We start from the raw sequence: 22,000 nt of genomic DNA, 5'->3' as shown, positions 1-22,000 counted from the left end.
CCATACAGCGCTAGATAAATGTCAGCTATTACCATTATAAAGGATACTTTAACATTTTAATGCATCTCTAATATAGGCAGAGATATCCAGTAATGGATTCAGAAAGAACCGAATTCAAATCCTGCCTTAGATATGTACTTTGTTACCCTGGACAAGTCATGTAACCCCTTCCAGCCTCAGTTTCCTTATCTGTAAAATGGCCAAAATAAAACAGGACCTCCCTCCCAGGGTTGTTATGAGGATCTCATCAGCACGGTTACTTCGTCCCTCCGTGAGTGCTGATCTGGACCCATCCATGCCTTCTCCTCCTGCGCTGCCCTTGTTCACGTTCTCCAGCAGGATCTTCCCTGGGTGCTGCAGGCCTTCTGGTTCTTTTCACATTTCGCTGATATCTCTACAGTCTTTGGGCTTTCCATTTATTCTACCCTTCCTTTTGTTTGCTGACCAGGCCATGTCCTTGTCCCAGCCCACATTTCCTGGGTGAAATTCCTTCCTCCATTTCTGGCATGTAGGTCATCCTTGGAATGTGGCCTTGGATCTCCGCTTCCAAGATAACAAAGGACAGAGAGCATTCCTGGGATCAGCTGGGGAAATAGGTAGAAACCGTTCAGCCTCTGTCAGGATTCTCTCCTGGCTCCCCCAGCCACAGAGTCTCAGCTTATCTACAGAGCAGGAGGCACCTGCCTGTGGCCCCAGTGTTCCCAAACAAGCTAAACCTCTGCCTTATCATTCCAGCTTGGATCAGTCTCCTCTTTCCCTCCACAAAAGCAGCTATTATATATATGACTTCTTTCACATGGTGAGAGAATGAGCATCCCTGCCCTTTTACTTTGGGTCAGAACTGGCTCTTATTATGAGTATGTAAATTGTGCCTATTGAAAAGCTGCTATGACAGGTGTCCTATTCTGTTGCAGCTGCTTTGAGGCTTAAAAACTTTCACAGTGATGCTAGAAATCAGTCAATCTTTACTATGGGCCCATTTGAACTCACACAAGGGAAGGGTATAAAGCCTAATCTGAGACAACCAAGAGCATGTGGAGGTGATAGAGAGAGGGATTCGTGGCAAAAGATACCCTTGCATCTCAGTTAGTGACCGGGGGGTGGGGGGGGAGGTAGTGCCATGCTCTTCAGATCATAGCCAGAAGAGAAGAGGATTCCTGGCCATCTAGAGGCTCTGGACTTGGCACGCTCACTTATGCAAGGCTCTCACCCGTTGATCTCCCTGCATCAAACCTTTCCCTTCTCGATATGGCTTCCACATAGTGGCCAGAGCAATTCTCCTAAGATGCAGCTGTGAGCCCCTCATACCCCTATTCTGCAAACTCCAATAACTCCTTGCTGCCTCTAGGAGGGAAGACAAGCCCTTCACAAACTAGTCCCAGCTGCCCTTTTCAACCTTATTCCACACTACTTCCCTTCTTGGCCCCCTTAGTCTAGCCCAACTAGCCTCCTGGCAGCTCCTCACACACAACGTGCTGTTTCCCATCTGCAGGTCTTTGAATTGGCTGTCCCTCATGCCTAGGATCACTCCCATCCCATCTCCACCCTCAGAATCCCTTGTTTCCTCTAAACTCAGCTCGTGCCACTTTGTGCAAGCCCTCCCTTACACCCGCTTGAATTTATTTTGTATCCATCCTGTATATTCTCATCTGAGTACATGCTACCTCTCTATACAGAGTGCCAGCTCCTTGAGAGCAAGGATTGCTTCATTTCTGTCTATATGCCCAGGACCTGGCACATAAGAGTGACTGAATCAATGCCTATTGATTGATTGATTGATGGATCATTCCTTCCAGTTCTGTTGCCCTCTGGGGTCTATCCTCCCTGCCAGGGGTGGTGCCTCATTCAGCCACATCTGATTGATTTCCTACTTCTTATCACAAAAGGATGACACTGGAGATTATTTAGGAGATCCTCTCAGGGAAATTTTCTAGCATAGATAATTGTAGCCTGAGAAATTCCAGATATAAAAGGTTCCAGAAAAAGGAAAGGATAGGAGTGGGAAGGGGGGAAGAGGGATGTCTAGAGCAGAGGCAGCTTGTCACAAATGAGTCCTATGGATCTCCAAGAGACCCAGAAAAACCAGAAGATTGGTTTTTGTTTTGTTTTGTTTTGTTTTTGGTGGAGAGGGGGAGATGACTGCAACAGGTATTTGGAAAGTCACTTGCAAGGCATAACCTAGCAGTATTGCTGTAGGCTGGAGACAGGAATGAATGGGGAATTCTGGTAAGCACCATGGAGCTTCAAATCAGGAAGAAGTAGAAGACTCCTTCTAGTGGCTAGATAGAGGTAATATACAATTGAAACACTTCAGAGATGACATGCATCTACTCAATAACCCTCCTAGTCCAGCTCCCTTCTTTGTGCCCAGTTGTCTGCATGGTGTTTCCCCATTAAACCCTGAGCTCTTGGAGGGCAGGGACCATTTTGTGCCTGCCTTTGTCTTCCCAGTGTTAGCAAAGTGCCTGGCACATAATTAGAGTTTGTTGACTTGAGTAGCACTAGTAAACAAAGCTGAATGGGGACAGAGATTTTCAAGTCCCCCATGAAAGCAAAGAAAACCTGTGAACAGAAATCAAGGTGAAGGAATACAGCATCCAGTTGGGACCCAGCTGCCTTCAACTGCTTCCTCAGGGCAGTAATTGAAAGAATCTCATAAACCAACCTGAGCTTCAGTGATGCTGTTGATCTAAGACCATCTTTAATGGGAGAAAGTTATATGGGAAAGGGAGTAGAAGGGCTAAAAGAAGAAAGATTTGTGAAGAAATTTAAAGTGTTTTAGAATCGTGAAAGTCATAGATTAATGGGAAATGTGGAAAGACCTGAGAAGGAGGTAAAGGAACCAAAGGAGAAAGAGAAGGTCTCAGAGTGAAGGAGAGGGAGCTACTCATGCAGACAGGCAGAAGAAGGCAAAGGATCTGAAGAGGACTTGAGGTCCCAGAAAAGGAAGGCTCTAGGATGAGATAAACAAGGACAAGGTTAGAGTTGAGTAAAATGCTAATAAGGTAAAGGGAGTGACAGCCCCTGAGTTGTTCCCCCCATCCACCAGCAACCTGCCACAGCAGTTCCCCAGAGACATGCCAGCAAAAGTGACACAGGACTGAAGATCTCACTTCCATAAGTATGGAGAGGAAGAAGCATTTTCAGTAACTTTTTAGAGTGTGCAATGCTTTTTTTATTCTTATATGGTCAAATAATTATTGTCTATGCTCAAAATATAGCCTGGTTTTTCTCCTAGAAGTCAGATTGGCAAGCATTTATTGAATGATTACTGTGTGCCAGGCACCATGCTGAGCAATGGGGATATAATAGCAGGTTAAAAAAAATTAACAAAACCAGTCTCTGCTGTCAAGGAGCTCATGGTCTAATGGATAAAGAAGACAGGCTGGGTAAAGAGGATTAAAAAATTGCATCTCCAACTCTCCATAGATTCTCCAATATAAGAATGGCAATGGCAGGTTATCATGGAAACTGAAGTGTTCTTTAAAAAAAAAAATTGGAAGGCCATCATTATGAGAAAAAAAATGAAAAAGAATCTGAAGAGGTAAAGGAGCATCCCAGTCTGAGTCAGGAAGTTAGGGGGGTAGAACAAGGTGACTTGCAAGTGAATTCCATTTAAGTGAGGCAAGGCTGTGCAGTCACCAGCCTCACTCTCTCCTCCTATGCCATCTGGGTCTGATGGGGTACATACAATCTCTGAGAGCCCCCTTGAACTCTCCTTGAATCTTCCCACTTGGTCTGGTCTTCGGGTATAAGCCTTTCATTATCTCTAGGCCCAAATCTCTACCTAGCCTAGCCCTCTATTGTCTAGCTACTTCCCACCCTAGATCCTATCAAAATATCTGACCAAATCTGTTACCCTTAAACTAGCCTAGCCCTACATTGTAGGTTACCTCCAGATTACCTCCAACAACCATTCTTAATCCCATTCCTGGAGTCTGACCTCACCCCAGTCACCCCAGTCCCATCCTTAGACTCCTCCTCAAGATCCTCCCTAAACCCCTCCTCCCATCACCCCAGAACCACCCCTAGATCCCTCCCACAGCCTTTCTGTATATGTCTCATCTTGCCTCCATGAAGGCAAATCAGATTCAATCTAGCTTAGATTGAATCTGGCCTACTTTTTCCATAAGCATCACAAATGGTGAGATTTTTTAAGACTACCCAATATGGCGAATCTTTAATAAATTTTGTTTTTCTCTTTGTCTGAAAGAAGGCTTGAGTCAAATTCATTTGAGCAGGACCCGGGGTGTCGGTATTTTGGGATCTTGAGCATATGGTTCCCTAAATCTCATCAGGTCCAGTGGCCAGATACAGATCAGGACAACTAGAGATGGCTCCTATGCCAAGTTCATCTGCTAACAACAGTGTAGAGAGGTCTGTGGTCTTGCTAAGTCCTGTGTTCATTTGGGACATGACAAAGAATCTCAAATGAATTGTCAGACTCATTGACTACCGTGTACTTCTAGCGATTCACATGAACACAAGTAATGCTTCCAGAAAGAATCTAGAGAGAATTGTTAAAAACGAGAGTGTTTGGGGCAAGATAGTGAATACATCAAGCATTGAAGTAATATCTTCATCACAGCTGCCAATGAAAAGTATGAGCAAACAAAAAGGCAAATCTGAGATAATTGTAGTAGTAGCAGTAGTGATATGGATGTGAACAGCTGGTTAAGGAGATTGTTTGAACATGGAACTTGGATATGTGGATTCTGGCATAATATATCAGATTGACAGGTTTCTGGCAAGGGAGACAGTGAATCTCTAATAAGAGTTAGTAAGAATGTATTTACAAGTCCTGTAGAGGAAGAAGGAACTAATTATATATACATATATATATATATATATATATATATATATATACACACACACACATACACACACACATACATATACATACACACATATACATATATGGATAAAGACGTGTATCAAAGAAAGAGAGAGCTTATAGAATAGCTACAGTGTAGGAAGAATAGCCTTAAAGATGCCCAGAAATTGACAGGAGAGAGGAAGGAGTGATAAAACCCATGATAGTCAATCATGAAGTATGAGTATTCCAACAGACACTAAGAGGAATGTTTTCCTAGGGATCACTCAGACTTGATGGGATCAGAGCCATGAATGGAATAGGCCTCCTATAGCCTAAACCTTATTCAGATGAAACAGGATAAAGGGAGGTAGGGCAGGGTAACATCCAGTGAAAAAATTCAGAAACTAGAGAAGGAAAGTGGGATTGGGAACATTTAGGTGATAGTTAAGGGAAGCATAAACGAAAGTCTATTGTCATCAAAGAATACTACAAATTGCCAGGACTGAAAGAATTTGGGAATCAGGTCACAGATCTGGCACCAAGGCATGATCAATGGAGACTTAAGTTACCTGAACAACTTCATAGATTTTAGCAAAGCATCTATTGTATGCTAGTCTTGAAAGAGTGTTGTAGTCAAGATGTAGCACAATTAGATGGATTTGAAAGTGTTTGGATATGGTCAGATCCAGACAGTAGTCATGAATGAGTCAGTGGAACCAATCAATCAATAAACATTTATTAAGCACCTACTGTATGTCAGGCACTGTGAAGTGCTTTACAAATATTATCTTATTTGATCCTCACAACAACCCTGGGAAGTAGGTGCTGCTAATGTCCCCATTTTATAGTTAAGGAAGCTGAGGCTGACAAGTTAGGTAGCTTACCCAGGGTCACACAGCTAATAAGAGCCTGAGGTTGGATTTGAACCCAAGTCTTCCTCACTTCAAGCTCAGTACTCTATCCATGGTGCCACCTAGCTGCCTTTTAGAAGGAAGTCTAGCAAAGAGCCCTGGGGATTTGTGCTCTTAAGCAATTTTATTTTATTTTTTAAATTCAATTTTATTTTCAGTGCCTCATTTTCTCCCCCTCACCTTTTTCTCCATCCCCTTAACTGAGAAAGCAAGAAAAATGAAACCCATTACAATCATGTACAGTCAAGCAAAACAGTCTTATGTTAGCTGTGTCATACACACACACACACACACACACACACACACACACACACGATTACTTTTCTATCTGGATGTGGGTAGCATGTTTCATCATGTAATGAGGTACCTGTTTTTCCACAGCCTTGCTAACATTTGTCATTTTCCTTTTTTTGTCAGCTTTGGCAATCTATGAGGTAGTACCTGAAAATTGTTTTAATTCACATTTCTCTCATTGGGATTTGGAGCATTTTTTTTTACTTGGCTACTGATTATTGGATTTACATCCATTTATTCATATCCCATGACCGTTTATCAATTCCATCCTCTGAAATTGTGGTCAGTTCTTGTGTTGATCAGAGTTCTTAAGTTCTACAGAGTTTGTGACACTATTATTGTCATTGTAGAAATTGTTCTCCTGGTTTGCTCACTTTATATTGCATCAATTCATAAGTCTTCCTAGGTTTCTCTGAAACCATCTCCCTCATCATTTCTTACAGCACGTATACCATAACTTGTTCAGCCATTCCCTGATTAATGGGCACTCATCAGAAAAGAGTTGCTATAAATAGTTTTGTACAGATGAGATCTTCTCTTTGACCTCTTTGGGGTATAAATCTATAAATAGTATCATTGGGTTAAAGGGTATGCACCATTTAATAGCTTTTGGGATATAAATAATAAATTGGGTCTGTCGACCTGAAAGTCTGGTTAAAGGAGGCAAACGAGCTAGGTGATACGTAAATTCATATAGTTTATTCCCTTAAAGCTAGCGGAGCTAGCTTACTTGTACGTACAAGGAGACAGAGCATAAGTTCTGACTGTCTGAACAGAAGAATGAGAGGGCTTAAATGCATTTCAGGACAGTCTCAACTCAGCATGTCTATGTCACTGAAAATTTATGATCTCCATGTATGTTTAATCACAGTTTAAGAAAGGAATTTGTTAATCAGATAGGCTGTAAATACAATAAGAGAGAGTTGACACGATGTCCATTGAAATTATGATCCAGGACATCTGTATTTTCTTTACCATTAATATACCATAACAGAGTATATGTCCATAAAATACTGAGTTAAGGAAAAATCCCATTATTCAAGATAGTGTCTCAGGTTAAGGGTCTCATCCTTAATGGCCATGAACAGAGGAAAGAATGTTCTTAAGTCAGCCCCATCTGGGCTTGTTGACATAGGAAGAGGTATTCTCCGAGTTTGCTCAGAGAACAAAGAAGTTGTTAGGTCCAAACTTTTTCTCTGGTTGATAAGTTCAGGCTCTGGCCCTTATTGAAGTTACTAAATTGATACTGAATGATTATCAGGTCCAAGACGCCCTTCGGTAGGCACCAGGACATCATTCAGCCCTTAGCAAAGCTTTCTCATAGTCAATAATGAGAAACCAATCATTTTATACAATCTTGAGTAATGTAGGTGTTCTCTCTGATTGGCTAGAGTTTTACAAATTTTGTGGTTATTTCAAGAATATCCTGGTACGTTCTGTGGTTGTTACAAAAACATACCACAAGATGTATGGACCATCTTGTGGTCAGTACCTACCACCCCAATTTCCCAGAATTATATCAACATCTCATTTAATGTTGTTCAGTCATGTCTAACTTTTTGTGACCCTTTTTGGGGTTTTCTTGGCAAAGATACTAGAGTGGTTTGACATTTCCTTCTCCAACTCATTTTACAGATGAGGAAACTGAGGCAAACAGGGTGAAGTGACTTGCCCAGGGTCACACAGTCAATGTCTAAGTCCAGATTTGAACTCTTCTTGATTCCAGGCCCAGCACTCTATCCACAGCACCCTCTAGCTGCCCCTAATTTCCCTATGATCATGTAATTTATAGCAAAGCAAGACCTAGCTCACAAATTGAAAGGTAGTTAGAAAATGGAGTCAGTTTTGCATTTCACACCTTGTAGCTGAAAGTCGTTTTGATTTGCATTTTTCTAATTATTAACAAAGTATTTTTTCTTATGGCTGTTGATAAGCTTAGATTTCGTCTGAAAACTACTTACTCTTATCATTTGACTATCAATTGGAGAATGGCTCTTATTTTTATAAATTGGAATGTGTTCCTTGTATATTTTAGAAATGAGATCTTTATCAGAGAAATTTGCTGCAAAGATTTGTTAAATGATTTTATCAGTGACTTGAATAAATGCATTTATGGTATGCCCAACAAATACGCAGATGATAAAGAGCTTGGAAAAATAGCTAACATACTAGATGATAGGGTCAGGATCCAAAGATCTTGACAGGCTAAAATCCTTGGTGCTGAAAGAACCTAATGAGATCAGATTGAAGATGGATAGGATAAATGTCAAGTCTTGTTTCATTTGTGTCCCACTATTTGTGACCCCATTTGAGGTTTTATTGGCAGAGATACTGGAGTGGTTTGCCATTTCCTTCTCTAGCTCTTTTTACAGATGAGGAAACTGCGGCAAACAAAGTTAAGTGACTTTCTCAGGATCACACAGTAAGAGTCTGAGGTCAAATTTGAACTCAGGTCTTCCTGACTCCAGGCCCAGCTCTCTATCCTCTCAGCCACCTAGCTGCCTATGATACCTGGTTAGACACCTAGAAAACAGGTTCTACAAAAGATTGAGGATCCTATCCAAAATAGCAGAGGTGCCACTTGGACTCAACACTGGGTGATGAATCCCATATCTTGGTTTTAACATTCAGTCCAGGCAGAGTTAAGACAGGAACAAGAAATAAAAACCAAACTTTGTTTCAGTTAACAGGAGCTGATGATTAAGAGACATTTAAATTAAAAGACATTTCAAGGAAAACCAGGGATACAGACCTACAAATTGTCACTTTGCAACTTCCTCTCTGGTTTTTAAATCCCTAAGTGTTTTACTTCTTTAAAAAACATAGAACAGGCTTATTCAGGACAGCAGAAAGTCATTGGCAAACCACATTTGCATGTGAAAAGCAGGAATTTAGGACAAAGGATTTGGGGTAGAGTATTATAGCTCCCAGCAATTCCAGCTAGCCTCCCCCAACCTATTCATTTGCATGTCATGCCCAGAGGCTTTGGGGTAGCCAGAGGAAGCTCTGATGCTTTGTTGCTGTAGCTGCTTAGTGGTGACCCCATTTGGGGTTTTCTTGGCAGAGGTACTGCTGTGGTTCATCACTTCTTCAGCTCATTTTACAGATGAGGAGCTGAAGCAAACAAGGTGACTTCCCCAGGGTCACACAGCTAGGATGTGTCTGAGGACAGATTTGCCCTCAGGAAGACTCCAGGCGTAATGCTCTATTTACTGAACTACTCAGCTGTCTAATGCTTTAGACCCTTAGGAACTTTTGTCCCTATTAGAATGGAGCTCCCCAAAAATGGTTTGAGGGGAAAGGCAAGTTGACATTCAGTAACTGATTGGTGTTAGAGGGGCCTTTCTAACCCTAGTTGGACCCTAGCTAGAAACTTAGTTCAGGATGGAGACTTTGAACTTCCTAGTAAATGGGAGTCACTTCAGTAGAATAATCATAGAATCATAGCTGTCTGTAGAGCTAGAAGGAACTTCAGAGGGTCTAGTCCAGCTGCATTTTACAGATGAGGAAGCTGAGCCCCAGGAGGTTAAATGACTTAACCAAAACTCACACAGGTAGTAAACAGGAGAGAGAGGTTTGGAGGCTATGCCCTCTGCACCTCAAGTCAGGTCTTTCTCCAGTGATGCATCTTAAATTTAATAATTTATTGTAAATTTGTGGTCTTTTTTCTGCAATGAAATTTTGATAATGCAATATTGTGTCATTAACCTCATAGTATCATATTGTAAAGAAGTCACTACATATACACATTCCTGCCCATGCATGCTGGACTTCCCGACAATGCCCAACGTGCTCACCTGCCAACACTTGACTGTTAAGACCTGTAGGCTGACTTGACCACTGGTCAGTTATAACTTGCATTTTGCGTGCTTATTTGGAAAGTAATATAATCACTACGACTTTAACTCTGTTACATGTTAGATGAAACATGTATAAATGTTTTTTTTCAAAATTTTCTTATCTTCTCTTTCCATGTGCTTCCACTGCCCCCATTGTATCCGAGGCTACTACCTCTCCATCATTCCAGCACCTCCCAGAGGGGGTCGAATCACCCACTTTGGGAACCTATGAAAACACTAGGTTCCAGAATCAGGGGCAAGAGTGGTTCTTTCACTTGTGTGCCTTGGGCACACATGATCCTGTCACCAGGCTCTCCCCTATGATTATTCACTCTTCCCACTTATGGTATGTGTATGTGTGGGAGAATATACCCCAAGCTTATTGAGGGGAGGTATTGACACTTTTCCTTACTATTCTCTGTCCTTCAATGACTTTACTTTGATCTAATTCTTACTCTGTCTGACTAGTAAAGTTGAACGGCTGTTAGTGGCTCCTTAGCTAGACTTTGGTGTGGGAATGGACTGCCAGAGTACTTTTAACCTGAGCCAGATTTTCTGTGAGAGAGGAGATACCCTTGGGTTTGCTATCATGCTTACTTTGAAAACTCACATTTGTGCCAACGTGATTGATATATTAATAATGCAAATTTTGGCTTACTTATGCTTGATTTTGTCTTTGGAAAAAGTGAAAATGCTGAAAATTGCATCACTTCACAGTGTGAATCCACAAGCTTCCACCCGCTGAAGCCCACCTTCACAAGCAAGCTTCAGGGGTTTTTTCAAGGTTAAGTATTATTTATTGTCCTTCTTCTGGTAGGGTAAGAGCTTTGAGCAGAGGAGGGCTGTCCCACACTCAGGCAAACCACCCAGATAGACTTGTGGCTTGAGGCGACCTGGGTGTAGACCCAATACCTGGAGCTGGAGATGCCACCATAGTTATTGTAGTATTTAGATATTTCTTAACCATGTCACTTGAATAAAACTGTCCTACCGTTATTGTTAGCTTCCTATTTTTTTTTTATGTGTCACTGATAAAGTTTTGGGGGCAGTTAGGTGGTGCAGTGGATAGAACTCGGGGCTTGGAGTTCAGGAAGATTCATCTTCCTGAGTTTAAATCTAGACTCAGACTCTTACTGTGTGACCCTAAGCAATTCACTTAACCTTGTTTGCCTCAGTTTCCTCATCTGTATAATGAGCTGGAGAAGGAAATGGCAAACCACTGCAATATCTCTGCCAAGAAAACCCCAAATGGGGTCATGATGAGTCAGACACAACTAAATGACAGAGCATTCGTGGCTAATCACTTTGAGGAGCTTTTCTTGAACTGATTAGGAAACTGGAGTTTAGGAGTGTATTTAGAAACTGGTCAGCCTTTCGATGTAATATAAATTTGGATGTAAATATTTTAGTGTCAGACGGTATTTCAGAATTGATATTAAAAGAAAGACTGATAAAGTTTCTGATTCAGATTAATCCAAAGACTTCCAATTAGGATGTTGGGGGAAATGCTTTCTGAATATTTCTAAGGGAATATTGGGGATGATGCTTATTTTTTATTTTCACAACCTACCGGTGTATTCGTAATTAAGGTGGGACTTTTTTTTTTTTACTGTTTTAGAATGCTAAATTAATTAAGTGTCTTTGATTGAGTCTTACTAGGTGCAAAGCTCCAGGCACACACCCTTTTGCTAAGTATAAAGCCCTAGGATCACTCCCATTTGCTGATTAGGTGTGACTCCTTTGAGCCCTGAACAGAGTATAAAAGCTCAAAGGTTGGCATTCTGTCTGGGGCTCTCAGTCACTGGAAGAATGGCATGGGACTCCGGGCAGCTGCCTTAAGAGTTCCCTTCTCTGCCCCCCACCCCCCACCCTGGGCTCATAAACCCAGATGTTGATGCTTTCCTGGTAACTATGAATTGTAGTTTGGTCTGTTTATATTGTGTATGTTTGTAATTTGTTTTTGCTTTGAAGTTCAGGATGCTGACTTTTCCTCCTGAACTAAGTGAATGATGTTTGTATGTTGGATTAAAGTAAGATTGTTAACTCTTTAACGTTGCTTTCCTTAGTAAAGCAGATCAATAGAACTTGGTGTTAGTGGCCTTCTGTGTGCTGGTTGTTGTTGGTTTTACACAGCCACAGTAGCTGCTAGCCAGATTATTTTTACAACTAGTTGAATAAATAAATGAATGACACATGTTTATCCTCAGTATTTTCCCACTTAGGACAAAGTATCCAGAAGTAGGCATTAACAATCCTCACTTTATTAACTTTGGTGTTGGCCTTCATCAGAATTTTTTTAAGAGAGTTTATTTGTTTGTTTGTTTGTTTGTTTTTGGAGGGGGGAAGGCAAGACAATTGGGGTTAAGTGACTTGCCCAAGGTCACACAGCTAGTAAGTGTCAAGTGTCCGTGGCTGGATTTGAACTCAGGTCCTCCTGACTGCAGGGCCAGTACTCTATTCACTGAGCCACCTAGCTGCCCCTCAGCAGAATTTTAATGGCATGACTGATGAAATTCAACTTTGTTTTATTTTTCTCTATATCCAGAATGAATCAGAATCTAGTACAGAAAAGCACTGACCAGGGTGTTGAGAGAAATCTTCTAGCCTAATCTAACTCTATCAATTAGGTGGGCAGGAAGGTGGAGAGATGAGGAGGAGAGACAAACCTAACCTCTTCCAAGGAGTTATGTTATCTAGAGCTTTGGGGTAAGTTTTGGACATTGGATCTCCAATTTGTAAGATACAGATGATACAATATTCCCTAAGCCTAGCTTCCTCAATGGGAAATGTTTACATGAAGTTTAATCAGTCCTCAGCACTATCTTGGCCATTAGCTCCAGCACAAAGCATGAACTATAATTACATGGCATACATGCCTTAGCATCTATATATACTGATAGTGCCCTCTGGTGTAACATACTCTGCACATCTTTTACCTTGCAGCCTTATGCTGTACCTATCTATGATCACTCCATTGGCAGCCTTCCCTCGTAAGACCAGAGGGTCCTAGATCTAGAGGTGCCAGGGACCTCAAAGGTTAGCAAGCTCAACCTCATTCTACGGATGAGAGATTCTGAAGCTTGGCGAGGTAAGGGGATTTGCCAGAGGTAGGATTCAAACCCAGGTCCTTGGCTCCAGATCGAGTACTCTTTCCACAGTACCCCATTGCTTTGCAATTCAGTTTAATAAACACTGATTAGATGCCTACCGTGTGCGAGGCATTGTGCCAGGCATCAAGCTTACAGACCTTCCCCAAGGATCTTAAATTCTGCTGGGGGATATACGTACAAAAAGAAGATATTCTCTCAAAAGAAATAGGCACATTGAGGAAGATACATGATCAGTTCTGTGTCAGGAGTGTTGAATGTGAAATCCTCTGCTGTTTTTCCAATCCTGTGGTTCTCGAGGCATTGGACCTGAAATCAAGACCTGAGTTCAAATCTGGCCTCAGTGACCCTGGGCAAGTCACTTAATCTCTGTTTGCCTCAGTTTCCTCAACTACAAAATTGGGATAATAACAGTGCCTTCCTCGCATGGTGCTTGTGAGCATCAAGGAGATGATAACTGTAAAGAACCTGGCACATAGTACACACTATCTAAATGTTAGCTATTACTGTTTTCTTAGTGTTTCCATGCATTTCCATTTTAAGTAAGTATCCTTCTGCATAAATGGTTGTCATGTGTGTAATTCTGGCGAGCTGAGATTCTGAGGGGAAATGAGGACTTGTGATGAATGGAAAATGGACCGAGACAGGTGCCAGACACCTTCAGGTACCATTGGGCAGGGCTAAATTGATATCAAACCATCGCCCATAACGGTGCCGCCTCCATGACCTTGAGCTCAGAAATTCCCCTCTTGGATCATAATCACCTGTCTTCATCTCTTTTTTGCCTTATTCTGCCTAAATCTAAGTTTTCATGAAGGCAGCTGGGTATCACAATGGATAGACCACACAGCCTGGCATAAGGAAGATCCAAGTTCAAATTTGACCTTAAACACTCACTTTGCAACCCTGGAAAATGTCACTTAACCTTTGTCTGCCTCAGTTTCCTCCACTGTAAAATAGGGATTATAACAGTACCTACTTTACAGGGTTGTTGAGGACATCCAATGAAACCACATTTGCAAGGACCTGGCATGCACATAGTTGGCACTTAATAAATGTTTATTCCTTGCTTCTTTTATCCCTGCCACAACCTGCAGTCCCTATCTGTTCTCCCAAGCCGTTGTCCCCACCCTGGCCTCACTTTGCTGCCTTCACAGTCGTGAACCGTTACCCCTTTGTCATTTTGTTGGTGACAAGCTCTTTTACGCCCACAATCCACTTTCTTTTCTCTTATTCCCATGCTTATGCTTCCAAAAGCAATGCAACCATGACAACTGACTTCACTACAAATGAATATGATCGCATTTCAACTAGACCCACGCTGCTGCAGGGAAATTATTTTATTTTTCTTTGATTGATCATCTACCCAGGTCTCTGTAGTAGCTGTTAAAAGACTTCATCTCTCCTAAAGTCTTTACCACTAACCCCTCTGACTTTACTAAGAAATTTGAGAGCATCCATTTCCATTGGAACATGAAATATGTTAGGTGTAGTGATGTGAAATATAGCTGGAAAGATCAAGGGGAGACCCACTGTAGAGCCCTCAGATGCAAGGCTGAGGAGTTTTACCTTATTCCACAGGCAATTAAGAGGCACAAAAGGCTTTTAAGCAAGAGAGTGCCATCGTCATACCGTGAAGAGAGTCTTGGCAGAGAGAGGAGAGACTAGACAAGGAAGACCAGTTTGGTGGCTGTCCTACTGAGGGTCCAGAGAGGTGATGAGGGACTAGATGAGGGGTGGTAGTATGGGTCAAGACTGGACACAGCAGTGTTGGGGAGGTAGACTCTACCACAGCTGAATTAGGGGTGAGAAGATGAGACCAAAGGAAGAGTCAAGAAGAACTGCAAAGTTCTGAGTGTGGGTGACTGGCAGAATGAGGGGGGTCTTCAAAAGCAATAGACAAATTGAGAGGACAGGTAAGTTGAGAGGGAAAGATGAGCTTAGTTCAGGCCACGTGATCTCCCTTCACTGTGGCCTCATCCAAAGAGCAACTTAGTGTTAACCCAGTCACCTAAGTGCATGATTGAGCCTACATAGCTCTGCCGTAAAGTTATGGGGAATGGACTTTGTAGGGATGCATGGTCCAAATCTCCCTAGCAGCTATTATATGTACTAAGTCACATTGCACTATAGTGCTGACAGTCATCAATTATGGGTCCCAGATGTCTCACCTCCATTGTTGTTGACTCTGTATGAAGCCATAAACAAACAACATCAGGAGAGCTCGGCTCCTCCTCCTGTTTCCGGGCAAAAGTTACCTTCGTCACTTGTCAGGTGATAGAGGCAACCTTGGGCTCACATCTAGCCCTCATTGCCTTTAATCTCTGGGGCAGCTATAGTTCTTTCTTATCATTATCTTTTCCCTCTCTCCCCTCACTCATCTAATCCATTTCCCAGCAGTTAACCCATTTTTAAAAATTATTTCCACATTAGTCATGTTGTAAAGAAGAATTAGAACCAGTGGGAAGAACCATGAGAAAGAAAAAACAAAACAACATCAAAGAGAGAAAATAGTGTGCTTCCATCTGCATTCAATCTCCAAAGTTCTTCCTCTGGATATGGATAGCTTTTTCCATCGTGAGTCTTTTGGAAGTATCTTAGATCCTTGCATTGCTGAGAAGAACCAAGTCTATGTAAGTTAGTCATTGCATACAATTAACCCATTGCTAATCTTTAGAATGGAACTGCACCTCCTTCCCCAAGGCAGCCAAGAAGCTTGTAGGACCTCAAACCACTTTAAGGAACACATAGCGTTTAGGACTGGGTAGGGGAGAGCACTCCTGAACTCAGTTTTGGTCATACTACATTGAGAGAATTGTATTCAGGACTGGGCTTCACATTTTAGGGAGGACATTCATAAGTTGGAGAGCACCCAATATGGTGAAGGGTCTCAGGACAATGCCTTGTGAATACTGGTGGAGGTTTCTTAGCCTGGCAAAGAGCAGACTTAGCAAGGCCCGATGGATAGCCCATGTATCCCGTTGGCATCCCTACAATGTCAAAAGATCTGGAGGAAGGCCCCCAGCATGTCAGGCGGCTGTTTGACAGAAGGACATGGACAGGATTGATACTGGGCAGTCAGACATGGATGGGTACGACTTCTAAACCTGCCTCTGATCACCTCTATGACCTTGGGCAAGTCCCCCTACTTTCTGGGCCTCTGTCTTTTCATCTGTAAAATGAGAATGTTTCACAGCTTAAGGCTTTTAGTTTTCCACCATCTAAGACCAGGCTTCATCATAATCTGGGCTGAACCAGCCTGTAGTACTTAGAGACCTGTGAGACAAGGGAGTCAAGCAGGTTATTAAGGTGTTGGTTTTCAAGATCAATCAACTTCCAGTCCAGGCCCCATCTACTCCTTTTCATCTCTACATATTAGAATCTGTAGTTTCCTTCAAGGTTCAATTTCTTCCCCAATGAGACCTTTCCTGAGACCCCCAGATGTTTGGGCTTTAGCTCCACTCTGAATGTTATTTTGTGTGTGTGTGTGTGTGTGTGTGTGTGTGTGTGTGTGTGTGTGTGTAGAGAGAGAGAGAGTGAGTGAGACATTATATGTATGATATATATCGTAGAGGTTTGGAGCTGGGACCTGTTCATGGTGACAAGCACTTACTCTCATCCTTGAGAGTGATTTGGACTATGGCATTCTTTTAGCCATATGGTGAACTTGAGTTGTGTCCAGTAGTTTGGAAGCAGATGCACACAGACTGTGAGCATGAAGACTGAAAGAAAGGAATGTGACAGAGTGGTCCAAGCGAAGCATTGGAGGCGACAGCATCCTTGGCCTGGCCTGGGACTTAACTTGCTGAACTGGAGGGAAAGAATGGTTGTATAAGAACTACAGGTGGAGAGAGAAATGGAGACAGACAGAGAGACACAGAGAAAGAGAAAGAGATTCTCAGTCAGAGAAGGGAGAGATAAAGGTGGCTCATTGAGTCCGTACAGGCATCTCAGAGCACAAAACTAGAGATAGATGTATTCTTATGGTGGGCCTCCAACTTTAATGTAATGTTCACTATTTGTTTACCAGGTTATGGGGCTCACTTGTGCAAACATAAGAATGCTGACAAAGATATCTCCATCCTCTTTTGCTCCAATTCCATGTCCAAACCCAGCATGGGTGGGATGCCTTGATTCTTTGGAAAGTCCCCTAACTTATTTTTGTACCTCTGGACTTTTCTCTCTTGTCCAACATGAGCAGGTGACCATCTTAGGACCATTTAGTGGACATGCCTCATGCTTCACCCACTGCTCCCCTGCCAACATGTCATTTCTGGCAACACCTATCAACCAAAGAGATTCTGTATTTCGCTATGCCTTTTACATATTTGGGTATCAAACCCTATAAAAACAAAGTCCTGGAAGAAGGGGGCACCTCAGATTGTGAGGCAAATCTGAGGTCTGCTTCATTAGAAGGGACCATGGACCCTTCAGTAAAGTGCCATTGGCTCAGAGCTCTGTCTCAGTCTCTTTTATTGTAGGTTGGACAATTTTAATCTCCATAGTATTGGCCTGGAAACTGGAAAGACCTTGATTCTAATCCTAGCTCTCCCACCAGCCGTAGGTAACTTCCCTGTGCCAAGTGTGTTCTACGTGTCAAATGAAGTGATCCATTACGAACGGTGACAGGAAAGATAAAGCCTAGTGTGAACTGAGTTAGCCGAAAAATGTTCAGGATATCAAAAGGGGCTTTTGGTGGGGTTGGATTGGTCCCCTACTTGGGATGCTCGCCATATAACTGTAATGGCTCACTTTTGTGTACTGCTTTAAGTTCTGCAAAGTGTTTTGTATCCATCATATTATTTGAAATAACGACCCTGTGCTGTCAGTGCAGTTACTATCCCAATTATGTATATGAAGAAACTGATTCTTAGAGAAGGTAAGTGACTTGTCCAGGGTCATGCAGCTAGTACATGTCTGAGGCAAGATTTGAATTCCATCTTCCTGATTCCAGGTACAGGGCTCTCTCCACTTAATACCATGCAACCTCTGTATAACAAATGTCAGAGAGAAAGTAGAACTATTTTGATTTTGTCTCCTCCATCAAGGAGAATGATTTTTGGATTTAAAAGGATGAAACAAAAAGTGAAAAAAGTCTAAATCAAAATGATAATGTCTAGTAAGATGGCAGAAGTCAATTTTTCATTGATTCTCTCAAAATGGCAACAGAAATAGTAACAAAAAGCATAGAGTGAGAGCATGTGCAGAAAAGGAGTGACGGAAGAAATGAACAAATGACAAAAGCTACAACACCATGAATATTTAAATATTATTTATTTAAAGAAACCAAATTGGGCAAAAAAAAGGGAAAAGTAAGCAATACTAATCATAACACCAGAAAAAAACCTGGAATTATTGCAAAACATATCAATTGGGATCAACACGTTGAAAGAGATAAGGGAGGAAATGAAATTAGTAACAAAGGAACAAAAGTAAAATGAGCATAAAACTCAGTAATTTGGAAATAGCCATGGGGATTACAAATAAAACAAGAGATTCACTGAGAAATAGAATTGTTCTCCTGGAAGTCCAGCAGAAATACAAAAGGAGTTAGCAAAAGAGCTTGAAAACAACAGGCTTGAGGAAGAGCCTTCCTTAGCTATCCAAAGAAGATTGCTCACCAGCATCCTAATCAAAGTCTTCCCAGCATGTCAGAATCTGCCAGAGTCTGGGCTTCACTGGGTTGAATGCCTTCCAGAATCCAGCCCATGCCCTGAGGAAGAACCAGAACAGTACTTTTGTGGAAGCAGATATGTCAAAAAGGGGAGGGTACCAGAAGGATGGAGGGAAGGGGTCATCATTGATAGTTTCATCATTTCAAAAAGCCTCCTACCTACCCCCCCCCAAAAAAACAGCAGCAGCTACTGACCCACACATAACCTTTAGTATTTCTGGAAAATCTTTATGAGAATGCTCAATGAATCTATATCAGATGTTGCTGATGGAAACATGAGGAAAAAAATCAAGAGAAATTCATAGACATCTCCACCTGGACATTTCATAGGCATCTCTAACTCAGTTTGTTCAAATCAGAACTCATTCCTGCAAAACACACTCCTCCTCTAAATTTCCCTATTTCTTTTTTATTTATTTTAATTTTTAGTTTACAACACTCAGTTCCACAAGTTTTTGAGTTCCAACTTTTCTTCCCTTCCCTCTCCTCCCCCTTCCCTCCCTAAACACCATGCAGTCCTATATAGGGTCTACATATACCTTCACACTAAACTTACTTACAAAATAGTCAAGTTGTGAAGAAGAATTATAACCAATGGAAAGAATCATGAGAAAGAAGAAACAAAACCAAAAAAGAAGGGAAAAAAAGAGAGCAAATAGTTTGCCTCAATTTGCATTCAGACTCCGTAATTCTTTCTCTGGATGTAGATAGCTTTTTCCATCATGTGTCTTTTGGAGCTGTCTTTGAACCTTGTATTGCTGAGAAGAGCCAAGTCTATCAAAGTTAGTCATCACAGATACCGTGTGTCTGTGTGATCGTGTATAATGTTCCCCTGGTTCTGCCCCCCTCACTCAGCATCAGATTACATAAGTCTTTCCAGGTTATTATGAAGTCTGTCTGCTCCTCATGTCTTATAGCACAATAGTATTCCATTATATTCGTATACCACAATTTGTTTAGCCATTCCCCAATTGATGGGCATCCACTTGATTTCCAAATCTTTGTCACCGCAAAAAGAGCTGCTATAAATATTTTTGTGGATATGGGTCCCTTTCACACTTGTGTGATCTCTTTGGGTATCCCCAAAGAAGTGGTATTTCTGGGTCAAAGGATATACACATTTTTACAGCCCTTTGGGCATAGTTCCACATTGCTCTCCAGAATGGCTGGATCAGTTCACAACTCCACCAACAATGTAACGGTGTTCCTTTTTTCCCACATCTTCTCCAGCATTTATGATTTTCCAGTTTTGTCATGTTAGCCAATCTGACAGGAGAGATGTGGTACTTAAGAGATGTTTTGATTTGCATTTCTCTAATCAATAGTGATTTAGAGCTTTTTTTCATGTGACTATAGTTATCTTTAATTTCTTCCTCTGAAAACTGTCTGTTCATATCCTTTGACCATTTATCAATTGGGGAATGACTTGAACTTTCCTGTTTCTACTGAGATCACCACCATCCTTCTAGTTACCCTGCCTCCCACTCTTCCTTCCTTCCTTCCTTTCTTTCTCCTTTCCTTCCTTCCTTTGTTCCTTCCTTCCTTCCTTCCTTCCTTCCTTCCTTCCTTCCCTCCCAGAAACACAAATCTGACCATTCTATTCCAGTAGCCCCCAAAACAAAATAATGACACATTCTGGGACCATTTCTATCTGAACTTTCTCAGAAAAGATGAGGAGATAATTATTAATTGTTAATAATAAATGTTGTTTTGCCACCTGAAGTCTGCCTTGAGCTTCTTGGGTTCCTGCAGCCCAGTTCTGGGCTTTTCACAGGCTTCATGCCTTCCTCTCTTCCTGTGCTTTATCAGAACATCCACCTCCAGTGGCTAGGCCAAATTACCCAGTATCCCTGGAACAGAAACCCCGAGAACCTTCTGTTTCCTACCCAGCCTTCCAAAATGTCCCTGGTTAGAACAGAAAAAGATGGAGAAGAGACCCGATTGCTACTCTATTCCCTGTTTACCCAAAATGTCACATCAATTGCATTTAATTCAACAAACTCTGGGAATGACCTATTCAGTGCAGGGCATACAAAGACAAAAAGAAAGAGTCTGGAAGGGGCCCAAGTCCCCCGGGGGGACATAACAAATATGCAGAGGAGTGAACACAAAATATACAAAAGGTGACATACAGTCTCTCTCTAGGGCTCTAAGGTTTGCCAAATGCTCTGCTTGGAATGTTATCTCTGTAGTGGCAGGGGTGGGAGTGGGGGAAGGGTGGCCCTTTGAACAGGAAAGCCTGGGGTAGATAGGTGCCACCTGACCTGTTTGCTTCGGACTGATAGGGTTACCTGGGTGATGAAGCTACCAAGGTCGAAGCTCCTGTTCTCTTGCTCCTCCCCGGTCCCTCCTTTCTAATAAATCGTTGATTGAGGGAGAAAGTGTCTATTTCCATAAAGTGCTACATGGTTATAAGCACTACCTGCCCCCCACATCCCTACCCCCTCCCCAAAGCAGTGTTTGAAAAGGAGCCACCCCTCCCTGAATGTTTTAAGCACATTTTGCCCATAACAAAGCAAACTGCTTTAGGTTTCAAGGGACATAGCCACCTTTCTAGAGAAGCAGAGAAAACCAGGCATTTCTATTTCTCCCTCCAGGACAAGTTCATGTGCAGGAGAAATCTATGCCTTAGCCTCACCCTCACCCTCTCTTCCCACCACTCTGGGGCAAGAAGCTAGTAGTGTTTCTGGGAGGGAAGGAAGGAAAGGAGGAAGGAAAGAAAGGAGGAAGGAAGGAAGAGTGGGAGGCAGGGTAACTGGAAGGATGGTGGTGATATCAGTAGAAATAGGGAAGTTCAAGTCATTCCCCAACCTTGAATTCAGCAAAGATTAATTGATTTCTCCAGATCCCTTTGATAGCATGAGATTATTTAGTTATCAATCAAAGAATGTGATTTATTCATAATAGTTAATATATCCTTTAATGTTTGCACATATTATCTTGTTTGATCCTTTGAACAAGGTATTGTACTTGGTCTGGTGAAAGACACAGAGCCACAGAAGATACCACACTTGTACTCAGGAATTTTCCATTAAGTTATTAACACAAATCCAGATTTACTTTATAACCTGAACTGAAAGTGACTTTGGAGGAAGGCAGTTATGGGGGAAGCAGTGACTCTTCCAGCTGGTACTGAAAAAAAAGAGAAAAGAAAAAGGAAGTTGGTGTATATATCATCAGCCGTTAAATCTTTGCTCCATTTGTGAAGGAACAACACCCCTCCTCCATTTGTCTGATAGAGATAATTCTCTTCTGTTCAGCGTATGTTGAAAATAGTTTTGATATTATAAAACTTAAAAGGGAGGCAGCAGAAAAAATGCAATTGAGATCTGGCCTTGGAGCCAGAGGCACCTGGGTTC

This window comes from Trichosurus vulpecula, chromosome 3 (genome assembly GCF_011100635.1).
Source record: "Trichosurus vulpecula isolate mTriVul1 chromosome 3, mTriVul1.pri, whole genome shotgun sequence".
NCBI lineage: Eukaryota > Metazoa > Chordata > Mammalia > Diprotodontia > Phalangeridae > Trichosurus > Trichosurus vulpecula.
This window is presented reverse-complemented; position numbering follows the sequence as displayed.